We start from the raw sequence: 20,373 nt of genomic DNA on the forward strand, positions 1-20,373 counted from the left end.
ATTCTCAATATTCTTTTAAATAGCACTTCAGAGAGCTCAGCCCAATTATCAGGTGCAGCTTTTAATACCACATTGGAAATGCCGTCTAGATCTGGAGCCCGTGACCGGCTTGCTTTTTTGAGAAGCGCTTCAATTTAATCTCTCTTGAATTCCAATTCCCAAATTTGGGGAACTTTCTTTTCCCCTTCCCTGCTCAAATGTTTGTTGTTTACAACTTAAAACAGCTTTTTAAAGTGTTTGATCCACTTTTCTTCCGGTATTGGATTTGGAAGATATGGGTCATGGGACCAGCCTTTTTCATTCAAGAGTTGCCATAAATTCCTGCTATTTGTATTACTCAAAGCCTTTAACATTGTCTCTGCATCCTTTTTGGAGGAGCCTGGCTTTATATAACCTGTGCCAGTTCTAATAGAGTCTCCTTTTGCGCAGCAGCTCCTTCTTATTTAGGTGATTTGAAATTTTCAGGAGCTGTAGGTCTTTCCTCAAAAGCTTCTTTTGTTTAACAACCTCTACATCGTACGTATAGACTGCTGCAAATCTAGGATTGTGATGCTTATCTTTAGTTTCTTTTGAGACTAGCAGAATTCAATCGGTTTAAACCATGTCTGGCTCCTGATGATGCCACAACACCAGCCCTTCTATCAATGCAGGGATGTCTTTCGGCAGGAGACACAGTCTATTTCTACCCGCCTCTCGTTCAACCCATTCATTCCACCGATGGATATTACCTTATTTCATTTCTGAAATGGTTACTATAATAGGACATGCTCTCTATGGTGGGCTTACTTAACCACCAATGAAATAATGTCTGGTAGTAGGCTTAGAGATACAAAAAAGTAGTCCAGGTGGCGTGTGTTTTTCCAATTGAATAAGTGGGAGCGGCCGTTATGTCTCCCTTGATGTTTCCAGTGAGGCGGTGGATTCCTCTTTGTTCCATTTCTTCCATCCACACTTTGCCCCTACAGTTTATTTCTTCTTATTACAGGTTTTGCCCTCCTGCTCGCCCATCATATAATTTGCATTCAGATCCCCACAGATTACTATTTTGAATATTCCTATAATTCTCTGACATCTGGTCGATCCAATCAGTCACCAGGCCTATGAATGAGGCACTATCAGCAGCTTCTATGTTCCAATATAAGTTTAGTAGAAGTAGGAATTCACTTCTCAACTGCTTACTTCTTCTCAGTTTGATCCGTAGGATCTGGATATAAGGACTTGGGTTAATAACCTATAGAACTTCCACATTTACATAGTTCTTTATCATTATCATGAGTCCCGAGAAGCACCTTCCTGTAAGGCCCCCTTTTGCTGGATTAAGTTAAACACCATATTCATCTATCAAAGGCATGCCTTTCAGCCAAGATTCTTGAGTGTTCCAGCTCCCAATATCCAGCTTTAGGTGGCTATTCTTCTGACCTTAATCTTGAGATTTATTTGCCAGTGTACCTGCTAACCAACTCCATGAACTTGGATCTTGAGAGAAGGGCAGCATAGACCGCATGGATGGTATCTTGGTAAAAGAAGGGTCTGTTTTCTCACTTCCTCTAATAGTAATCCAGATCTTGTTTAACACTTGCTTTTCCTTTTGTATCACTAAAGGGCACAACTCTTCCTTTGATCTTTGTTGCTCTGATGCCGCCTGATAGCCAACATCCTGTTTTCGCTCGGGGGATCTTAGCACGGCACCTGACAACACTGCCACAGATGGCATACTTGTTTGTAGAGGTGATCCCTGCCCACCATTCCCTTTTGTTTCCAATTAATGCGTGGTCGCTGTCCTGTTTATATCAAGGCCCAGTGCACGAAGATTGCCATTTGTATATATAATTAAGCTTGACAATGCTACACACTTCAACAATATGGACACCTTATCATTATATTTCTCATCTGGAAAACTCCCAATCCTGATGTCATCTGAGTGTATCAATCTCAGCTGTGGCATATGGTGCAGTAGCGTCACTAGATTTGACTGGTTTAAGATTAGGCCATCATCTGCTCTCAGTATTCTCTGCAGTGTAATGGATCGGTTGCAGTCCCAGATCCCCTCTTTTTAAATTTTTTCCAGTCGTTGGATCTGCTAGAGATTTTTTTGCGCTGGTTCCCACCTTCCGTGATTTTGTTTCTCCCGGCCAACAGAGAGACGATCTTGATTCAATTTTTCCTGTCTCAGTTTTTCTCTTTTCTCACATAAAGTAAAAAATGGGGGGATCTGATGGGAGACCCAGACAAAATTTAGCCATCAACAGCCTCCTCATCTTCCGGGAAACCCCCGACCCTCCTCACAAGGGATCCTACGTTCAGTCTGTCCTCTTCTTCATAGACTGATAGGTCAAGTAGTTCTAGGAAACTCTCTTCAGACTCCTCAAATCTGAGTTCTGTACATCTGGGGTTGCTGATGGCATTTAGTTTCCCGAGGGAGTTGGGTTGAGCCCGTTCCACTCATTTTGCATGCCCTTCAATGTTACCTGCTGGTTTGATTGATGGTGGAACTTCGGGAACCGCAGTTCTTACTTTGAATGAATTTCGTAATGTTTTTAGATTTCATTACCTGGTTGCCACGTCCACTTGCTTTTTTCTTAGCAGCCCCTTTGTTTCCCTGTTAGAAAATTAAAAAAGGGTTATTATTCTCCTTTTCTTTGATGTTAGTCAGGTTTCATAGGCTCGTGTCAAGGTAACCTCTTATTGTTTCATGGGACTGCTTAATAAATCTATCCGTACCATAAGGGATACTAATGGCTGGCTAATTACGGCGGGTCGTCCCTTTTCACCTCTCCCTTGTAACACATGGGCCAAATATGTCGTAGGACTTGCTTCTCTAATTGGGATTACACGAGGGATGGGAGCTCTAGGGCTTTGATTCTCCCTAACAGGATCTGCCATAACTATGGAGTTACAGGAGACCTTGTTTATACTTTGTGGGTTATTAGACCAATATGCAATTTCTCGAACGCCGTCTAGAAATATGGGTTTGTCTGATCTGGCATCTTGGAAGAGGATGATTAGATATTAAAGGAAACTGTCTTCCATTTCTGTTTCCCTTGCTTTATCATTCGCAACGATTTGATGACTGATTCCACAAATATTAATTAGGAATTCAGCAAATCGATCAAAGTTGACTGATGTTTATAATTTTCACTCAGGTTTTCGTAAAGTTTGAGAAAAGGAACCAGTAACTGCTGATAGGATTGCAGCTTGCATGTCAGTTGTCCAAGCCGGCTTGCTTGCAACTTCTTCAGCAGACTGTTTTTGATTATGTTTTTTTTTGCCTGAAAGGAGACTTCTCCTGAAAAACCTTTGGTTCCTTTGGAGCCTGATTGCAAAACTCACTGTCCCCCAATATAGAAGGAACCTAGGCATCCTGACCCCGGGTCCTTTTAAGTTTGTATACACTTAATTTCTGTTTGGTTTCCCCAGAGTCCTGATGGTAGCACCTTTGCCTGGCATAAGGATCATTATGGTTCAGTCTTGTTTTTTTCACAGGTATTAGATACGAGAGCTCCTGAGCTGTGATGTCTGACCCCTCAGAAGAGAACCTTGCTTTGGAACCAGAATTGCAAGTTAAGTCATTACAATTACCCTGGTTTTCCTCCATTCTTAAAGCCAGAGTGGAAGTGAATTTGGCAGTCCCAAGGGCCTGTGGCAGATTTTTGTTTGGGACCCGGGGCCAGGGTCTCTTATTTGTATGGCATCTCCTGTTGTCAGAGGGAGGTCCTGCCTGGAGGGATAGAGTATTCACTTCATCCATAAGGGACGTAGAAGGTTCCTCTATAAAGCGTTCCACTGGTCACCTAGCCACACCTACTTCGGGCATTGCAAGATGAGTTGGGACAGACTTAGTAACGCTTCGGTGGGGCCGCTCTTTGTCTACCAGCGAGGAGAGACACGGGGTGAGTTTCTCCTCATTTGCCTATTCCAGGGGGCACTCTGATGGTGCCATTGCTATCTCTTTCACTCGACTAGCTTTTTCGCTCTCTGAGGAGGCTATGGAATGGACATCAGTAGCAGGGCTTTCCATTTCAGCTGCGTCCCCTACAGTTTGCAGATCTACCCCACTGTTTATGCTTTCCGGGTTCCACAGATTTGATAAGCACTGATCAAGAGATCCTCATTTGTTATTTCTGTGGGGGTTGTAAAAGGGCATTGAGGCAAATCCAACGTTAGGGAATTTTCCATGTTTGTATCAGCATACTGCTGGGGGTAATCTTCGCTATGAAGTGCCACTTCAGGGTAACCAAATCAGGGCACTGAGCTGGGGGTAATCTTCGCTATGAAGTGCCACTTCAGGGTACCCAAATCAGGGCTCGACAAACTTCTCTTTGTGGCGACCCTTGCCAGAGTCTTGGGTTCATTTCCTGTTGCAATCCGCGCCTTCCATTTAAGACTAGGTCGTTGATCCGGCGGGGCGCCAATTGGTCCTGCATCGTATAAGGGATTTCTATTTACTAGCAGGGACGTTAAATGAGTCGGCTTCCACAGATATGATAGCCAGAATCTCTACGCTCCCTGCATTCGTAGATGTGAATAACTCCATTACTGCTTCCAAAAAGGGGCATGCTTGCAGGGTTTGGGGGCACTCGGACTCGCTGCGGTCAATGCCGGCAGCACTGGCGTTTGATTTGAGAATAAGACTCGTATTCGCCAGCAAGTCCTGTGCTTTTTTCACCCGGGGGGGCTGGATTAAGGGGCTTGGTGACACTCAGGCTCAATACAGTCCCCCTCAGCGGTGCTGTCAGTTGGAATACCGATACGCTGGCTGGGAGGGAGATCGCCTTGAGATCGGGTTTGTGTGGCTTTCAGGGAATTACGTATCTCGCTGCCTGCTGTATCCAAGGTGACTACTTTGGAGTTGCGACTTACCTGTCTTTTGGTACGCTGATTTCCTTTGCAATCATATTCCGCTTCCATAAGGTAACATCAGATCTTCCTCACCCAGCGTCACAGTAGCTCACTCTGCTGTGACCACTGTGCAAACACTCTGCGCCGCTCCACGTCCGTAGTGGAGTTTTTGAAGATGGTGGGGTCAATAGACAGCAACGACAGACTCAGTCAGCACAACAAGGCACAGCACAGCCTGGGAGTCTGGTAGCCTGGAGTCTCCTGCAGATGACAACACTCTGCAAACACTCTGCATTGAAGACATCTGCCTGATGCCCAAGTGTATGTGACTGTTTCACACACCACTAGTTCCCATTCGCACATAGGGAGATGATGGCCATAGGAGGTGAAGGCATGTGCAAACCTGGACACACTTATATACACAAGCACCGTTGACATGTACATTCAACATGTGCAGCCACCACATAAAATGCGATAAAAAAGGGTGAGCAGCAGAGCACAGACACCATTCACTTCCACTCCTTCATCATCCCACCAGGGACATGGTGTCACCACTGAATCGAAGAGCCTGTGCACACATGAAAGGTAACAGCGATAAATCTTGCCCTTGAGATGTAAAGCACATGCAGAACCATTGAGTTTACAAATGACTTATGTGTATGTATCCTCCAACAAGATACAACCAATCCAATAACCTATTCATGTGCTCTAGGGTGTGACTGTATATGTGAAATATGTGGACTAGCAAACAGCAATTCCATGTCACCACTTCCAGGCATGTTGTTTTCCCTTCTCCTATGACGCAGGGCATATGAATTCGAGACGTATGACCAGTGTGATATGCCCAACTCACCCACTCAACACCATATCCAAAAACAAACCAAGTAGCTGCTTGATGACACAAATCCAGCGTGGGTATGAAATGGCAGCATTCCTGCCTGCGTTCTGTTATGCCTTAGCTTGGCTTCAGCCACCAGGAACATTGCAGGTCCTCTACCTCTCCCAGCAAGTCACTATGAACTACTTGGTACAAGGTCCAAGAGACACGGTGAAGGGAATGTGGATATGTGGTATGAATCTCTCCTCCTCTCCCTGTTTTGTAGGTTGTGCTTCTGTGGATGTTTGGTCTGTGCGCAGCCCATCTATGCATCTTCTCTGTGCTGTGTGGGTTCTGGAATGGGAATGAAGGGCAATTCCAATGCCCCTTTTCAGTATGGATCGCTATGCACTCTCCATTGGTCCTATTCTCACCTGAGTCACTGGGTATAACCAGATTAGCTGCATCCTGTCCATTCGCCACAGACTGGGACTGAAGAGTCCAGCTACTTCAAGAGTGCACAGAGTAGGTTCATGCCAAAACTCAGTTGAGCTTCACTGAGCTAGTTGCCTATTCTGTAAAATGTTTTTCAAATATCATCACTGGACAAAGGAACCCGGTTTTCTTCTTTTGCAGATTAAGACAAATAGAGCGCGGAGGAAGACCACGAATGTAGAGTGTACCGTGGTGGATAACGTGTGTAGATAAGTCTCTGACAAATGGACGTGTTTTTTCGATCGTGCTTAGTATAGTTATGGTTCAAAGATAGCTGAAGAGCGCGAGCACACTTTCTTCTTTGCAGGATGCGGACGACCAAAGAGCACCACCAGGAACAGGACAGAGACACAGAGGACAGCTGGAACACACATGCAGAGGAAAGTACATGTTGCAAATGGAGACGCTGAGCAAAGGGTGGTGGCCTGGGCCGGGCTGGTTTCAGTAGCATGCAAATCATCATGGCCACTGAGATTTGTATAGCCGCCTCTGCCGGCAGTATTTCAGAGGCACAGTCATTACAATTCCTTTCTGACTATCTGTGTACCGTAGTAAGTTTGCTTTCTACTCTTATGGGTACCAAGACTCTTGCTCTAGACTTGCGGGAAGGTATGGGGCAGTGCTGATGGCAAGGCGAATGAATCATGACTAAGCAAAGTAGGCTCATGGATTGCCTGTCAGGAGCAGAGTCCCCTTACCCAAACATGTGCGCTGTGTAGAAAAAAGGACATCAAAGAAGGGACCTGTATGCATGTAACAGCTGTTGAAAAATGGCACCCTGTGATATGTCCTACCATCCACAGACAAATGGACTACATTCCACATCAGCAGCATCTATAGCAACATCGAGTGCCTTATTGCAGCATGCAAACAGTGGTGTCTAGCCATCCATACAGAACAGTGCGGTTAGAATAATGGTAACCATGACACATCCTTCCATGGCTACTCTGTGGATGCTGGAGTAATGTCAACAGCAGGAAGGAGGAACCAATGCATACGGCCCTAAGCATAATGGGAACCTTTTCAAATGCCCAATGTATTACATATGCACGACATACAGACGTGTTCTGTGCGCCACCACACAATTCAGTGCTGGCTCATTGTACAGTGCAGTCTCTCGTGACCGAATTCCATTGATTCACTTATGCATTACCTTGGGTACGGTTAGGGAGAATTCTCCAGAATGGCTAATTTCCCTTACCTACTGAGTCACTCAGCAGCTTTGCTGGATTTCTAGGATTACTTTTTTTCACCTGGTAAGCGGGTGAGCCTTTTTTCCCACTCTTGCATGTGTTTTGCTGTGTGTTTTACATTTTTGTATTCATAGACTGTGGAGCCTTACCTAATCCATAGGCATCATCTTTTTATGGTGTGTCACAAAGCACCTTTAGTGCAGTGACACAGGGTTGTCTTTTTCAGACTTCATGCTTTTAACTCTATTTTCTGGGATTGACTAATGTCTCCCAGACTGTGTAAAGTTGCCATTGACTCTATTAGTCTTTTTAAATTCACAGACACAATACAACCTATCTTGCATAAAGTACTGGAAAGGGTTAATAGTTATCCCTTTTTGTCTGTCATCGAATATTATTTTGTTCCCCTTTCCATAAAATTTGGCTGGTGGCAGTGGTATCTACGGTATTTTTTTATACCGTGGTCTATAGAAATAGCCTTGGTACTGTTTTAGGCTAAGTTAGTAGCCTCAAACTTTAATCTGCTGGACCCCATTTAATCTGATTTGGTTCCGGCTGGGTTTATTCTCCATTTCTTTTTGTAAAGGTCTTTCTCGTGTTTTACTCTGCGCACCAAACCAGATTTGGTTCCTTTGTTCACCATCCTTTGACAGGCTTCTGCCCAGAAGCCCTCCTTGGGCGCCTGAGAGTGTAGGTAGACAGGATGTTAGGGAGGGGTTTTATGACCCTTGCACAGGGTCTCCTTGGAGACCCAAGTGGCAGTCTTGTTTGATTGGCTAGGTGACTGCGCTGCCAGGAAAGCCACCCTGCTGTGTGATTGACAGCCGGGCTGTCTGAATGGGGAAACACTGCATAAAAGCAGGTCTCTGGGACTTGGAAGGCAGAGTCGCAATTGGATCGAGAAAACCGAAGAGAAGCTGAAGGAAGAGGACTACTGCAACTACTGAACCTCCCGGTGAAGCCCTGCAGCGGGTCCGAATCTCCTAAACTTAAACGACAGAGAAGATCTGCAAGGAATCTTCTTTCCTTGAGCTGGTGGGACCAACCAGTTCACCAAACACCAAGCAAGGCCTCCCAACCCGGGTCGAATTTGCTGTGCATCACTGCAGTGAACGAGATAGCCAGGAGGACCGGACCCTGTTTGGGTTTTAAGGAGCGTACCTTTTATTCATTGCTTTGCTCTGCTGCTGGTTTCTTTCCTGGGCAGGGCAGGACCCTCCAGTCTTCCTCCTTCGTGTCAGTCCGACAGATGCTTCAGGAACCGTGAGCCTGCAGGATCTTCCAGGAACTTCTGCGTCAGCTAAGCATTCTTCTTCTTCTAAAGGTACTGTTCAAACCCAGTTGTTTGCTTCGTCCGACTGCGGTGAAAGTGTTTTAAATCTTTTGCCAATCCGAGGGCTTGTCCTTCGCTACTCTTTTAAGTAACTTTTCTTGCGACCAACTTCGTTTTCAACTCTTGGCAAAGACTTAACCGCAAACTACTCTGAACTGTGTTATCCTCTGCAAAGACTCTGAACCATTAACATTGGCCCAGGCCTATTGATTTGAATCCTCATTGTAGTAAGCCTTTTCTAGATTGCCCGGCCTACTTACTTGTTGGTGCTGCTTGATTTTGAATAACTTTGTCTTTCCCTCCCTTTCTAAATTGCTGGAGTGCCATTTTGTTCACACTTCACTTTGAGCTTAACTTGTCCAGAATTCATTGGGTGGTGTGTAGTGTATTAGATTGTGATTTTCTTCTTCTTTACTTAGTGATCTGTTTTACAAATGATTGTGTAAATAAATGTATATTCTTTTACTCAGAAACCTTGAGTCAGTGTTTGTTTGAACCATAGCGATAGCTGTCCTTTGTGTAACTTCTAATAATTCTCACTTTACTCTTGAGATAAGTCTGGCTGCTCAGACATCACTACCACTTTACTGTGTAGTACAGGCTTCTACCAAAGGTGAATTTGTACTGTCACTTGTACTCTTAATTGTGTGTGGTTTTCCCAAAGGGTACTGCATATGATTCTGCCTAACACTGGTGTGCAGCGGTGAGGATCAAGTATAGTGATTACACTTAGAGTGCTGCTATTACCTTGGATCAACTAACCACAAGGCTGAACATCACTAATAAGTAACATTTTAATCATTTCTGATATGGAAAGCTACAGTCAGGAGACCCTCCTTAGTTACACTGTTGACTATCTGATAAATCTGTGCAGAGAAAGGAATCTCTGTTAAAGGCAAAAAGTCAGAATTAATTAAAAGGCTGTTGGAGAAACAAAGTCTGGAGAGTGGGTCTGAAATACCCAACCCTCCAGCAAATGTGGAAAATGATGAGGATGATGTGTCAGTTATGATGGATGAGTTAGATGAGGCAGATGTGTCTCACAATGTAGGCCTTGCTGCTCCTCTGCATGCTCAACAACCTCAACCTTTGTCCACTGGGACCCCATCAGGTCCTACACTCAGTCCTGAATTCATTGATCTAAAAAGGTGAGCCTTGAATTGGAATTCAAACATATTAATGCTCAAAATGAACAAAAGCATCAAGAACTTAAGCTCAGAGAAATGGAGATGAACCATGCCTTAGAAATGAAAAAGTTGGGGGCGGGGGTGGCTTGGAGGGCCGACGATGCAGCATCTCCTTTGAGAGCCTCTGTGCCGGGCCCACCAAGAATGGAAATTTGCCAGAGTTTGGCACCAGTTTATGGGCTTTCTTACTGCACCGCATGATATAGGACCTGTGGGCCCTGGGGAGCGAGTTTGAGGGCTGAAGGAGCCCGGGGACTCCAAATCCTCTCCCCCAAACTCGCGCTCGGAGCACCAATGAAGCCAAGATGGCGGCCGGGGACTCGCACTGACGTGGTCTCCCGGCACAAGAGAGCTGAGCCCCACTGAGGGACTTGTGGGATGTATTTACCCATGCATCCGAGCCCTATCTCAAAACTGTGCAGTACTGACATGGAAAACATCATGATGGCCAGAGCTTCCCAGAAAATGCACAGGGAAATGCATGAAGAATAGGCTGCCATCCATTTTTGCCGATGTTATGGGCACAGAAGGACACTGCCTAAAACCACCATTGGACTACCCACACAGTAGTCTGAAACCATTGGGAATGGCAATGCTGATTGCCAAAAGCAAACCCATAACTGTTGGGAATTCATTTTCTTAAATCCCAAAAAGGGGTGCAGTACCAGTACTCACCACTATCCAAAAGCCGGCATTTTAAAACAACACCAGATTTTACTTTTTGTATAAAACTAAATAAATGAACCCAAGGCAAGCCAAAGAAAGACTTACTGAGAGGTGGATCCAATGTAAAGTTATATTCTGAAGTGACTTGAAGGTTTATAACAAGACTGGCTGAGCTGTGGATTTCAGCAGCTTAAGTAAATTTGGACTGAAAGACACTACAAATCTAAATGTTTAAAAGAAATGAGTGACCTACTTTTGAGTGTCACATAGGTTGCAATTGTTTAAATGTCATAGTTTTAAACTTAGAATCAGCATTCTAGCTGCATATGTAAACATTGTCTTGACTTAAACTGGGTAACAAAAAGTGACATTTTATCTGAAACCTGGCTTAAGGAACTGAATTCTGCCTGGCAACTACCCCCCATCAGGAGTGAAACTTGAGTCACAGCTGTGTTCCCAGGCCTATCTGCCTTTTGCTGGCCACACTAAGGATATGTAATCTCTCTGATAATTGAATTAAGGGGAGCCCCACAGAATACATGAGCTCTGAACAAAGCCCTCTCCTGACTCAGGCAGATGGTTTATTGCAGATGTCCTAAAAGTAGCTTCCTCCTGAAGCAAAGGGGAGGGGCACTGCCTGTGAGAGCAAGCTGGCTTGGCAGAACTGGAAAAACCAGAAATTCATCCTTGTGCTGGAGGGAAACCACACCCCTTTGGGGCCAGAACATAACTCTAAAAAGATGAATAACTCATAGAGCGGACATGTGAAAATGTTATAAATGATACCATAATTCTTGTGATTTTTCTGCACACATTTTAAGAGGTTTTTAGAACCGGTGGCATGTTCAGGGGAGTTTTAGCGGAAAAGAGGATATTACTCAAAATGTGTGCATGTGAAAAATCTGACACTTCATCAACTAATGTCCATACTCCTTGCGCACATGTGTGTAAATTTGGGGTAATGTCCGGTATTGCAAACCAGTTAAAAAGTGCAAGATATTGCCATTTCTGAATGCAAGCTCCCAGGAAGTGCAGAGTTTGAACAGGGTATACCTCCTGTGATATGTGAGGGGTGCGTGTAATTTTAAAACAATATGTACCTCTGCAAATATGTATTTGGTTCAAATCTAGATTTGTGTGCAAGTTAACAGGAGGAGTGGACTTTCTGCAGGCTGTAAAATGACATCACTCTGACACAACTTAGCTCCCCCAATCAGGGGAGAAATGAAAGCTTGGCCAATGATAAGTGGAGAGGGGCTGGCTAGTGATGCTGCTCACCCACACCCATTTTCAAAACACATAAAAGCAGAGAGACAGGACAGATAGGGACCTTCAAATCCATTTGCAGCTGGAAGCTCTGCCGGGAAAATCCATACTTTACCTCCCTCAACCTTCAGAGAGCAGACATAGAGACTTCAAATCTATCAAATCTCCAGAGAGAGAAAGCTGTGAAGAAAGACCCAGAGAAAGCAGAGCAGTATCCAAAACCAGAGAGAGATGAACCGGAGTGCAGTCCAAAACCTGACCAGATCCGTGGCAAGGCCCATTTAACTCAAGAATATAGTGTGAGTACCTAGAAAATTGTGCAGAACCAATCTCTTAGTTAAAATAATATAATCCAAGCTATTTTAATCTAAGTAGAACTGCCTCCTAACTGTCACCTGTGATTTGCTAGTTGCAAGCTGCACTTGTCTTTGTGAACTTTAAAATTTCAATCTGAAAAACGACCTTTATTCAATCGCTCATATCTCCGCGACCGTTTGTGCTAGAGACTTGCAGTAACTTTCATCTGGAAGCTGAGATCCTAGGCTTTCTTAGGACCCCAATCGATAGTGATAGTCCTTGTAGTTCCTCTGTAATCGCGCTCGGCGCATTCGCGAATTTTGCAGCGATTTGCAAATTTCTTCACGTGTAAAAATCTGCTGCTGCTTGCCTTCCATTTGCCAGAAATTCGTTTAACCTGCTAGTTACACCCTAGATCCTTGCTAAAGTGATCCTGAACTTATTCAAAGCATATACCACTCACCCTGAACCTCTAGAGGGAATTAAAACCATTTTAGCATATTTTTTTTCTTCATTGCCAGCACATTTAAAAGCATTTGGGCCTGTGTTTTCAACGTCTGTAGTCTAAGTTGCTGGGTGAACTGAATTACATTTGAATTGCATTTCTGAGAATTGTGTGCCTCCCTTCCATTTCCCTGCATTGCATAAAAGGGGGGGGTGAATTGTCCAAGAAAGTGATTACATTGTTTTTGCTGAAATCCTATCAAGTTATTTTCTTTACTGCATTTCATTCCACATTGCATCCATTTGAAACTATAAAAGTATTGTTGCTATCTTATCCATTTCATGTCAACTCCTTAGTGATTATCAAGAAGTGTGCTAGTGCCAGATTCTCCGTTGTTAATCTTTATCATCTCAGATTAAGTGTGATATTCAATTATTAATTTATTATAAAGTGTGATAGATATATTTTGCTTTACTTCTCAAATAAACCTTTTAACTTGCAAAACAGAACTACTTCTTGGCTCAGTGGGGTCAGGAGGATTCCAAGAGAGGGGTGTTATATAGGGGTAGTCATCCAGAACGCATGAACTGGACATAAAGATATATCAATAAGGGTTTCTATTCAGTATCCCAGACTAGGCATTGACTTAGCTGTGGTGTTGAATTGAATCCTCTTACAAATTGGGGGCTCGTGCCGGACGTTTGGGTTAGATCTACCATTTGTGCAGATTAATACAGCGTGCCAGCTGACCAGATACACATATCCGGTCGGATCACCACGCTGTGTTACGCTGTAAAGCACTCCTCAAAGGAACGCTCTTAGGAAAAGGTCTGTTTTGCAAAAATAAAATACAAACTTCTGTAAGTCAGGACAGAGACCAATCTCTAGAATGACGACCTTAGTAGACATGAAAATAGCCAGAGAGCACCTCTTACATAAACTATTTGTGAGAGGTGAATGGACTGAACAGGGCCAGGATGCCTGGTTGCAGGCCATCACGCGACAGGTCACTGAAACAGGGTCAAACCTATGGAGAGATCAGGGTCCATTACATGTGGCCCTGAGTGAACTATATATGGCTCCTAAAGCCAAAGATGAACACAATAAGATTGCCAGGGTAGCGGCATATTTATATTTACATATGGGAGCCATGCAGGACAAATGTGCTGAAGGCCAAGATCTGGCGAGTAGGCAACTGCTGGCATTACAGAAGGCCCAATCTGAGCTGGACTCTTCTGAGCAGAGGCTGCTCAGGAGCCAGGAGTCAGAAAATGATAGTAGGCAATATATCATTAAAATAAAAGAGGATATGGGCATCCTACAACAGGAAAAGACAGACCAGGATACCAGATTTCTGGCCCTGCAGAAGGAGCACCAAGACAGTTTGGACTCCTTACTGCAGAACCAGAAAAAGTTGGAGCAACAGATCAATTTCAACAGGGCATGCGTGGAGCAGGTAGTCACCCTGCAAAGCCAGCTAGATAGAGAGAAAGAGGAGAGCAATAAACTGATTCTGAAAGATCTGGATACCCAGGCAGAGTTTGATGAGGAGCGCCAAAAAGCTGGTGCCTTTCAACGACAGAGGGACGACCTGGCAGCACAGATGCAGGATCTCAGTCAGGAAAGAGACACTTTAGGCCAGGAAGTCTGCCACTTAAAAAAGGAAATTGAAGAAAATCACCTGGCCCTCCAGGGGCTGGGTGACCTCCAAAAAGAAAACCAGAACTTGGTAGAGCACACCAGAAGGGTGGAAGATGCTCTGGCAAGAAAGGAGCGGGCCAGTAGGGATGGGACTCAGGAGGTAAACCTCCTGCAGCAAAGACTGGCCCAGTGCTCCAGGACCAATCAGGAAACGCAGAGAGAGAATGAGGCTCTCTGCCAGCACAATGATAGGCTCCAACAACAGGTAGCGATGCAGGAGAGTCTGATAGAGTCTAGTAAGGCCTTAACTGAGGAACTGAAGGCGCAGGCTCTTGCATTGCAACAGGGAGCAGGGGCGGATAGAGATGAGGTTCGCTGGGAAAGAGAAACTCCTGAGCATAACCCCAGGAGCCCTAGTACCAGAGGCCTTTATTTCTCTCAGTCCCTGGACTCTGCCACCCCCATGTCCCCTGGCGCACATGAGCACAGGGCCACAGGGATGGCAGATTACTATCCAGCTAAAAGTATGGGGCTCATAGGCCAGTACCACTCAGGAATGGAGGGGTGGGCATCCGGGTATGGGCACCCAAGTACAGTACAGTTCAGTGGGGAACTGAATTACATTTGAATTGCATTTCTGAGAATTGTGTGCCTTCCTTCCATTTCCCTGCATTGCATAAAAGGGGGGGGTGAATTGTCCAAGAAAGTGATTACATTGTTTTTGCTGAAATCCTATCAAGTTATTTTCTTTACTGCATTTCATTCCACATTGCATCCATTTGAAACTATAAAAGTATTGTTGCTATCTTATCCATTTCATGTCAACTCCTTAGTGATTATCAAGAAGTGTGCTAGTGCCAGATTCTCCGTTGTTAATCTTTATCATCTCAGATTAAGTGTGATATTCAATTATTAATTTATTATAAAGTGTGATAGATATATTTTGCTTTACTTCTCAAATAAACCTTTTAACTTGCAAAACAGAACTACTTCTTGGCTCAGTGGGGTCAGGAGGATTCCAAGAGAGGGGTGTTATATAGGGGTAGTCATCCAGAACGCATGAACTGGACATAAAGATATATCAATAAGGGTTTCTATTCAGTATCCCAGACCAGGCATTGACTTAGCTGTGGTGTTGAATTGAATCCTCTTACAAATTGGGGGCTCGTGCCGGACGTTTGGGTTAGATCTACCATTTGTGCAGATTAATACAGCGTGCCAGCTGACCAGATACACATATCCGGTCGGATCACCACGCTGTGTTACGCTGTAAAGCACTCCTCAAAGGAACGCTCTTAGGAAAAGGTCTGTTTTGCAAAAATAAAATACAAACTTCTGTAAGTCAGGACAGAGACCAATCTCTAGAATGACGACCTTAGTAGACATGAAAATAGCCAGAGAGCACCTCTTACATAAACTATTTGTGAGAGGTGAATGGACTGAACAGGGCCAGGATGCCTGGTTGCAGGCCATCACGCGACAGGTCACTGAAACAGGGTCAAACCTATGGAGAGATCAGGGTCCATTACATGTGGCCCTGAGTGAACTATATATGGCTCCTAAAGCCAAAGATGAACACAATAAGATTGCCAGGGTAGCGGCATATTTATATTTACATATGGGAGCCATGCAGGACAAATGTGCTGAAGGCCAAGATCTGGCGAGTAGGCAACTGCTGGCATTACAGAAGGCCCAATCTGAGCTGGACTCTTCTGAGCAGAGGCTGCTCAGGAGCCAGGAGTCAGAAAATGATAGTAGGCAATATATCATTAAAATAAAAGAGGATATGGGCATCCTACAACAGGAAAAGACAGACCAGGATACCAGATTTCTGGCCCTGCAGAAGGAGCACCAAGACAGTTTGGACTCCTTACTGCAGAACCAGAAAAAGTTGGAGCAACAGATCAATTTCAACAGGGCATGCGTGGAGCAGGTAGTCACCCTGCAAAGCCAGCTAGATAGAGAGAAAGAGGAGAGCAATAAACTGATTCTGAAAGATCTGGATACCCAGGCAGAGTTTGATGAGGAGCGCCAAAAAGCTGGTGCCTTTCAACGACAGAGGGACGACCTGGCAGCACAGATGCAGGATCTCAGTCAGGAAAGAGACACTTTAGGCCAGGAAGTCTGCCACTTAAAAAAGGAAATTGAAGAAAATCACCTGGCCCTCCAGGGGCTGGGTGACCTCCAAAAAGAAAACCAGAACTTGGTAGAGCACACCAGAAGGGTGGAAGATGCTCTGGCAAGAAAGGAGCAGGCCAGTAGGGATGGGACTCAGGAGGTAAACCTCCTGCAGCAAAGACTGGCCCAGTGCTCCAGGACCAATCAGGAAACGCAGAGAGAGAATGAGGCTCTCTGCCAGCACAATGATAGGCTCCAACAACAGGTAGCGATGCAGGAGAGTCTGATAGAGTCTAGTAAGGCCTTAACTGAGGAACTGAAGGCGCAGGCTCTTGCATTGCAACAGGGAGCAGGGGCGGATAGAGATGAGGTTCGCTGGGAAAGAGAAACTCCTGAGCATAACCCCAGGAGCCCTAGTACCAGAGGCCTTTATTTCTCTCAGTCCCTGGACTCTGCCACCCCCATGTCCCCTGGCGCACATGAGCACAGGGCCACAGGGATGGCAGATTACTATCCAGCTAAAAGTATGGGGCTCATAGGCCAGTACCACTCAGGAATGGAGGGGTGGGCATCCGGGTATGGGCACCCAAGTACAGTACAGTTCAGTGGGGAACCCCAGGAGAGTAGGCCCATTAAGGGCATCCTGAAAACCTCTGCCCAGTTAGGTCAGTGGGGGGGGTACCCATCAAATCCTGGCAGCAAGGAGGAATCTGAAGACTCCCCCGAACTGCGCAGGACACAGGAGACCAGGTCCCCACAAATGCCACCCATTCCCAGGCTCGCAGAATCCGGGAAAACCTGGAAGAGCAGACAGGAACCTCTGGGAGCAGTGCCTCTGAGTCAGAGGATGAATGGACAAGGGTTACAAGAACCAAAAAGGCCAATAAGGCAAAAAGGGCCTTGCTTAAGGACCCCTTAAAGCAGATTAAGGCGATCAGGAGAGTCATCACGCCTTACCATAAGAACGCTAAGTATTCTGTTTGGGAGCACTTAGAGTTGCTTGAGCAAATGATGGAGACTTTCCATTTGAAGGACAGCCAAAGCTGTATTCAATATGTAAAGTGGACCTTCTCCCCGGAATACTCCAGTTTCTTTGCGGGGCTGGAGGACCAAAGTCATTTAAGATGGTCCACCTATAAGGCGGCCATCTTGAAACATTTTTCCATTCATAGAAATCCTCAAGAGGCTCGCAAGGCAGCCTACAATTTACAATGTGGGGAGGATCAGGCCCCACAAGAATTTGTGCAAGAACTGAAACGTGCTTTTGCGCAGACCACCAGAAGGGTGCGCACAGACAGTAGAGAATTCATGAATACATTTTTTCATGCCTTGCCCAAATACATAATGACCCAGCTCGTGAGGGATTTTCACGAGAAAAGATCTTTAGACTGGGTCATTGAACAGGCTACCCGGATCTATGAGGTGCAGAAACCGGTAGATAGCAAAAGTAATGCCCAGAAAAACCCCAAAGCCAACAGCACCCCTGCTGCTGCCAAGGTGGCAGAGGTAAAGGTCACCCCCGTTTTGGATTTGGAGATGGGGGGGCCTAAAAACCTACCTGCACCTAATAATGCTAGGCCCAGAAGGTCCTCGGGCCAGGCACAGACAGGGAGCCAGGGAGGCAGCCCCACAAATGGGGTCCTTCGCTCTCCTGACTATGTAAGTCCCCGTTACAAGGGAAATCGACCCATCCTGGGTTATGTGTGGACTCCTCCAGCCCAAGGGGGGGATCCAGCCAAGCACCTAGCCCAGGGAACTTCCCTCCTAACTTCCCACCGGAGGGCAGAAATTCTCCAAATCCTGGGCAGAACTTTTTCCCCAGGTATCCACCCAACTTCCAACCCCAAAATCATCCATCCTTCTTTCCCCAATTCCCTGAGCCCAGACAACCTAATCCGGGAGAGGGGAGGCCAAGGGTGGAGGGGTACCCAAATCTTCCCAACCCGGGGTACTACCAGAGAAGGGATAGCTACCCTTCCCGGGATCAGCCCAGGGGAGAAAACAGGGCCCCGTATCAGCCTGAGCGGGTTTCCCAGTTAGAGCGCCAGGTTCAAAACATGGCGCGGGATCTGGGTCACACACTGAGGGCTCAGCAGAACCCTCAGATCGGCATGCCGGCGCAGAACGCACCCAACTCTGGACCTGGTGCTCCAGAACAATGACGGGGGCAGCACCCCGATAACTCACCGGTTCCCAGGGAGGAGGCACAAAGGGAAGGGGGGTGTAAAGCCTTGGAGGAAGCTTCCTTCCTCACTTGTAAACAGCCCCTGGAAACCCAGGAACCGGAAACAAAATCTCTTGACCCTGAAAGTCTGCCTCCTAAGGAGCAGAGGGGGGGTAGGAGAAACAAAAGACCCAAACAGACTCAGTTTGAGGAGGAGGTACAGATCTTCCAATTTGAGGGAGGGGGATCCTCAGAGGATCCTGGGAAAAGGATCTTCTCCTTCATAGAGGGGGGAACTCCTCCCAAAGAAAAATGGGTCCCTAGGGATGTAAATCCAGACTGGGGAGATGTGGAGGCTGAGCTACCGCCGCCCACCATCTCATCCCAGAACCAACAGCAAGAAAATCCCCTGGTTCAAACCCATCCTGGTGACTGCCTCCAAAAAGGGGGGGGCGGCCCGGAACCAGAGCCAGGGGAACCCACACTGGCTCTGATCTCCAGTTGCCAAATTTTTCTTTCAGATTCCCAAGGCTCTCCACAGAATTCTGCCCAAATTTCTTCTCTTGCAATGTCTAAAACCAGAAAGTGAGCCCACCAGTTGTCCAAAAATGTGCATTATCTGTGCCCCCTTGAGGAGAAGGAGGGAAGATACTATGCCCCGGTCCGAGTACAGGGGTACAATTTTGGCACTGGTGGACACTGGATCTCAAGCTACCCTTCTGTCCAGAAGGGCCTTTGACGAACTGAATGCAGGAAGGGGAGAGAATTACCAAATTCCTCTCACCTCACTTCCTGGACAACTCCAGAACTTTGACGGGAAGGAAATTCCCATTGAGGGGACTGCAGACTTGGACATTAAAATTGGGCGACACAAGTTGAAACACCCGGTCATAGTTGTGACCCCAGAGGGCACCCCTTGTTTACTAGGGAATGACCTCCTGAGAAGGTTGTCACCCCTAATAGATTGCGTAAACAAGGTCCTCTGGACCCAGACTAGCCGACCACTAAAATTAAAACAAATTGTCAACCATGTTAGTTTAAACGGCACCTGCCACATGGTTGAACAAAAATCTGACCAAGTAGAATTTCACTTCCAGAATAGCCAAATTCCAGACGTGACAGTAATAGCAGTAGGACAACAGACTGGTGATGGAGGGTCCTCTCTATTTCTGAAAATCAACCTTCCTTCCAGTCTAAAGTGGTACTCCACGCTGGAAGGAAACACTCTGAGATTCTATACTAATCCACAATCAGAAACTCCCACTCCTATAGTCCAGAAAGATGTGAAATCAGCTCAGAGCCTGGCTGATATTCAGCAAATTGGAGAGCAGTTGTTCATCCCTGTCCAATTAAATGATGGGAAGGACTCTGTTCTCGCTCGAGTGTGTGTGAACAACGGTAAGAGCTTCATCAGCGAAGCCATGTTCCGCCAACTCCCAAAAGATCCAGCCATTCCCACATTCAAACTGATAGACAAATGGGAAATGGACCTGAAAGCGCCTAATTCCAAACATCTCCTGCCAAGCAGGTGTATGCTCAAAATCTCCATTGGCAACAAGAGCATAGTCCACAATTGTTGGGTCGTGCGAGACGTCCCTGCCGCCTTTTACTTAGGCAGTGACATGCTCAATCGCTTTGCCATTAGTTTGGACCTAATAAACTTCAAAGCTTGGTCCCGATTAGCGGATAATCCCATGGGCTTTGATGATCCAGAAAAAGCATTTAGGTCAGCTCAATTGCTACCTTATGCAGTTGAAATTCAGATCAAAGAGGAAGTCACCATCCCAGAAAGGACCCGACAATTCTCCCTGGAAGTGAAAGTTAAAAGAGGACAACATTTGAAAAACCCTGATGCTTACATACATCTAAACGCTTCTCTCCAACAGCAAGGGTTGGGGGTAAACCCAACTCC

The sequence above is a fragment of the Ambystoma mexicanum genome, chromosome 6p, assembly GCF_040938575.1.
Source record: "Ambystoma mexicanum isolate Mex_15411 chromosome 6p, UKY_AmexF1_1, whole genome shotgun sequence".
Lineage (NCBI taxonomy): Eukaryota > Metazoa > Chordata > Amphibia > Caudata > Ambystomatidae > Ambystoma > Ambystoma mexicanum.